We start from the raw sequence: 5,514 nt of genomic DNA on the forward strand, positions 1-5,514 counted from the left end.
AATAAAATAAGATATGACATTTCAAATCCAAAAGACAAAATGGTAGACAGTAGACATTATGTTGGTGAAATTAGCTAGAAACAAAAGGATGGATACTGTATGGTCTCACTAATATGGATAGTTGAAAACACAGATTTATCAGTAAATAGAAAGAGGTTACAGTTTTGGCATTTGATGCTGAAAGAATACAGACGGTTCAACAGGATTGATTGTATAGATCCAGAAATTGAATGGATAGCATAATAGTCTGTGAGGGTAACAAAATAATGTAAGTACTCTGAGAAAAGATGAGTGTGAGTATAGTTGAAAGAAGAAGTCTAGGGGCATATATGACACCAGAACAAAAGATAGAAGATAAAAACTGGGATTGTATAATTTAGCAAAACCTGGAGTGGTCAATGATGGTGATTAAATGTACAAATATAAGAATGTTTTTAAATGAGGGAGAACAAATAAATGCCCACATTTCAGGATGTTGAAAACTGGATGGAATAGAGGAAAATATATGATCAATGGAAACTAGAATCTATAATTAACAGTAATATTGTAAGATGCTTCCTTCAATTGTAACAAAGGCAATACACCAAAGCTAAATTTCAATAATAGGGGGAGTGACACAGGATTCTTGATGGTGGTGGTGATGTCTGAACTTTTCATTGTAGTGTTTTATTTTTCTTCTATCTTTTGTATTTTTATTCCTCATTTTTTTCTCCTTTTCCTCTTTCTTTGAGGAAGAGATGGAGATGTCCTCATATAGATTGTGATGTGAATGCATTATGTGATTCTATTGGGAATCACTGATTGTTTATTTGGATTGATTGTATGGTGTGTGAATAAAACTTTTAGAAAAAATAAACAGGGATACAAGTACTGGAGAAAATGTGGGGAGAGGGATGTATCTATTCTCTGTTGGCAGAAAGTAGAATGGTGCAGCCCAACAGGAGGGCCACATGGTGGTTCTACAGCAAGCTAACTATGAGGTTACCATACGGTCTGGCAACCCTATTATTGGGTAATACTTGGAAAAACTGAGAGCAGGGACACTTGCGTTTATGGAGGCCACATTCATGATCTGCAATGGATGGAGGTGGCCTAAGGGTACATCAACTGATAATGAAATGGTAAATTTGGTGTATTCATACAATGGAATACCAAGCAGTGGCAAGAAGAAATGAAGTTGTCAGATATGCACCTAGGTGAATGGACCTTGAGAACAGTATGTTGAGGGAAATAAGCCAGAGTCAAAAAGATAAACATTATAATGCCTCACTAACATGTGCTAACTATAATGTACAAACTCTGAGAATTAAATCTGAGGGCATAGGTTGTCAGGGGAAGGTTTATGGTAAAGGTTTGTAGATTGTAAGCTCTTACAGCAGTCACATTTATTCATGAGTTGTAATGGTTCTCTCTGAATTCTGAGAAGCTAAGCTGATTGGTCCCTATAACTCCAAGTATCTATGTGACACCTGAGATTCAGAGCCAGAGTTTGACAGCTATGAATGTCAGCATTACTCCATAAAGCAAATGTTAAAACAGCTGAAAAAGAGATCAGACTTCAATTAGAGACATGAATGAAAGGGACTTAATTAGAACTAAGGGAAACCAGACAAAAGGGAAAACGATGATATTGACTGTGTTTTAAAACCTCAACTGCTGTGTGAGACCAAAGGAAAAGATGTTTATTTGGTTAAAAATCTCTACTATCTGTAGCATACTATATAATTTAACTTGTATGGCCAGTTTATTCAAACACCTTAATTACATAGAACCTTGAATAGAGGGTAAGATCTAGTTGGTTTGTACAGGTTAGCGTGAAGCCCTGATACATCTCAGACTAATTTGTGTAGAGAATAAAAAGTATTTGGAACACCCCCTTGAGGGACTGTGGAAAAATGTGGAAATATTAAATTTCCCCACCTGGGGAACTCCTGATATTCTTGCAAGCATTGGGGACTACCATTATAGTAGGCCAAATCCTCCATCTTGGGGCTTGCCCTTATAAAGCTTGATGCTGGGAAGGAAAGGCTAAGCCTTCTTAGAATTATGCCTGAAAGTCTTCCCCATAGAACCTATTTTGTTTCTTAGATGTGGCCTCTCTAAGCCAACTCAGCTGGTAAATGTACTGCCCTCCACACTATGTGTGACATGACTCCCAGGAGGTTAAATCTCCCTCACAAAATGGGACATGACTCCTGAGGATGAGCTTGGACATGGCTTCGTAGGATTCAGAAAGACTTCTGGACCAAAATGGGGACAAAAGTGAAAAAAAATAAAGTTTCGGTGGCTGAGAGATTTCAAATGGAGTTGAGAGGTCATTCTGGAAGTAACTCTTATGCATTACATAGACATTCCTGTTTACTTTTAATTTTTCAGAATAGCTAGGAGGAAATACCTGAAACTGTTGAACTGAAATCCAGTATCCTTGATTCTTGAGGATGATTGAATAACTATACAGCCTATAAGATGTGACCATGTGACTATGAAAACTGTGGCCCACAATCCCTTTGCCCAGTGTATGGACAAATGAGGAGAAAAATGGGGACAAAAAGTAAATGAATCATAGTAGGGAGGAGGGTTATGGGATGTTTGGGGTTTTCTTTTTTACTTATATTTTTATTCTTATTTTTATTTTTTGGAGTAATGAAAGTGTTCAAAAATTGTGGTGATGCTACTGTGAACAACTATTGTACCCTTTTTGATGATTGTATGGTATGTGAGTATATCTCAATAAAACTGCATTAAAAATATAATGAAACAAGGGAATTAAAATGGCAACCAAGAAATTTCTATATATTGCAAAAGAATGCAGAAATTCAGAACTAGGGGTAATGATATAAGATAGAGAAAACAAGTAGAACAATGGCTGGTGTGAATCCCACCTTCTTAGTAATTATGTTAAATTTAATTGGACTAAACTCTCCAAAAAAGGGTGACGTTTTACAGACTGGATGAATTATTCTATCTGGACTATATTCAGTCTACAAAAAACAACTTTAGGTCAAAAACAAATAGGTCAAAATAAAAAAGATGGAAAAATACGCCAAGCCGCTCTTCTTCCCTCCTGTGTGCTCACTTCTTTCTTTTGCATGCACCACCGCTGGCAAAGCACTCCTACTGGAGCCTGAAGTTCCCGTGTTCTTTTTCTCTGTCATCTGCAGAGCAGGTGGGATCCTACACTGGGGTTGGGCAATAGCAGTAGTCCTGGCTAGCTAAGGCAGTGGCAGCAGCACAAGATCCCAGGCTGATTGTACCACTGTTGATCTGCATGTGAGAGGAGCAGCCAGTCTCACCGCCCTCACCTAGGCGATCCTCCCAGACTGACCAGGAGCTGGAAGCTGTGGAAGGTGCCTGCTGCCAGCCCCACCCTTCCAGGCCTAAGTAGTGGAGCGAAGGCTGGACAACTTCTTCACCAAGAGGGACAAGAAGAAGGAGAGGTGCAACCAGGCGACAAATGTCCGGGGATCCGACAGGTGACAGCAATGGGACCAGTGGAGCAGTGGGCACAATAGACAGTGGAGTGAGCATGGGAGGGTTGGGTGATTGGACTGCAGGACCGTGGGCATGAGACTGCTACCAGGTCACGAGGAAAGATGAAAATGAATGGAAGTAATTTGAGCAAGAAGAGGTTGATTAGAGTGGCCTGAGTTCAGGCAATGCAAATAAGTGAAAAGGAAGAAGGTGATAATGAAAAGATAGAAGATCTAGGTGATAACTGGGAAGAAATGGAGGTGGTGGTGCTGGTGTAGAAAAATCTTGGTCCCTGGAATAAAACAGCTCTGGTACAAGCACCTTCCTGCTCCAGTAATAAAGAAACCTCAGAACCAGTGATGACTAGCAGTGCGTATAGGCCTCCTGGAGGCAGGTTAACCACAACAAAGAAAACACCACAAAGACCAGCAAAAATACACAGCAGTACACAATTCCCATCTCTGTAATTCCTGCTGAGCCTGTAGAAAACTGGAAATACAGAGCCTTCATAAGTGTAACTGAGAAGTTAGGATTTTAGGGATGATTATGATTACTGAATCATTATACAGATACTCTTTTTTTTCTTTCTCATATGTTAGACAGAGGAAAATACCTGAAATCTCTGAACTGTAATGCAACTGCCTTGATCTCTTATAATGATTGTATAGCATTTATCTTGTGCCCCACTGCTATTAAAACTTTGTAATATTCACTTATACCATTTAATCCAGTTTTTCAACTTCAGAGTCTTACGATTACTAGAGACAGATCATAATATTCATTAATGAAGGATCTTGAGTAAGCCCAGAACTAATACACTCTGATTCCAAAGGTTTCTTGCTAGATGAAGCTGTAACTAACTAAAGGGGACCTGCGTGACTTGTGCAGTAGCTTAGACTTTCACCTGTAAGTGACCAATACCTCATTATAATATAAAAAAATCATGCCCAGCTTTATATTAAAGCCTTCATTTTCTTAGATACATTCTGTGACTAATGTAATCAATCTGCACATGCTCAATAATTAGATCACCTCTAATTACATCATCTGGAGCCATTGCACTCATTATCTTAAAACCTGCCCATCTTTTGATACAATAAAACCATCAGAATTATTGCAGTTCAGGGATACAGATTTTTGGGGCTAATAAGACATCTGATCTCTTGCTTCACACCTAGCAATGAACTTCTCTCCTTGAAACCCAATGTCATGTATTGGCTGTTATGTGCATTGTGCAAAGAACACACTGCTTTGATAACAATTTGGTGACACAGATGGGACAAAGATTTCTAACAAGGAGTCCACTGCCTGAAGTTCTGGAGAACCAGCAAATAGGTAACCAGGTAATCAAATTCCTTGAGACTTCTAGACACCTGTTAGTCTAGATGCTTGGTAATCAGGCTTTTCTCTATTTTGCCTTCACTACAGACCATCAGCACCTTAAAAAGCTTCAAAGAGACAAACGATCTCCTGTTCCAAGTATGGACATCTAGCTGGGTGAGTGAGTCATCAAGGTAAAAGTGGATTAAGAAGTTAGTATGGCAGTTTGAGTCCCTTAGATCTGGGCTTCAGGTTCTGGGCCCCACTTCCAGAATGATCCCTCTAGCTCTGACCTCTACCTTTCTCTTTTCTGGATTCCATTCTGTACAGGTTTTGAGGCCCTGACCTGTGTTTGTCTGTACAGTATTCAAGACTCTGCCCTGAGTTTGTCTTTTAAGTATGCTCCTGGAAAATAGATAATCTGATGATTAACTGGTATTTAATGAAATTAAGTATGCCTGTTTAACTATTAACTGGTATGTTACTTTGGTAGTAAGTTGTTAATGCCTGTTCAATTGTTATTTGTTGTGTTCAGTCTAGTTATTAATTGGTATTTTACTTAAATATATAGTAAGTGTTAAATGCCTCTTTAAATTTGCTAGTTGTGATTACTGCATTTGTATTCAAGTATACCTAATTGATAACTGAATGTGGAAATTTTTTAAAATGGGAAATTCTAACAGCATTCTCAAATATAGCCCTTTGCTGTTTATTTTGAAACTT

At 38.6% G+C, this 5,514-nt stretch overlaps 1 pseudogene; it reads left to right on the forward strand.

Moving 5' to 3' along the window:
- Positions 1 to 3,030: 3,030 nt before the first annotated feature.
- LOC119524114 lies at positions 3,031 to 3,938 on the forward strand (annotated as a pseudogene).
- The last annotated feature ends 1,576 nt before the right edge of the window (positions 3,939 to 5,514 follow it).

The sequence above is a fragment of the Choloepus didactylus genome, chromosome Y, assembly GCF_015220235.1.
Source record: "Choloepus didactylus isolate mChoDid1 chromosome Y, mChoDid1.pri, whole genome shotgun sequence".
NCBI lineage: Eukaryota > Metazoa > Chordata > Mammalia > Pilosa > Megalonychidae > Choloepus > Choloepus didactylus.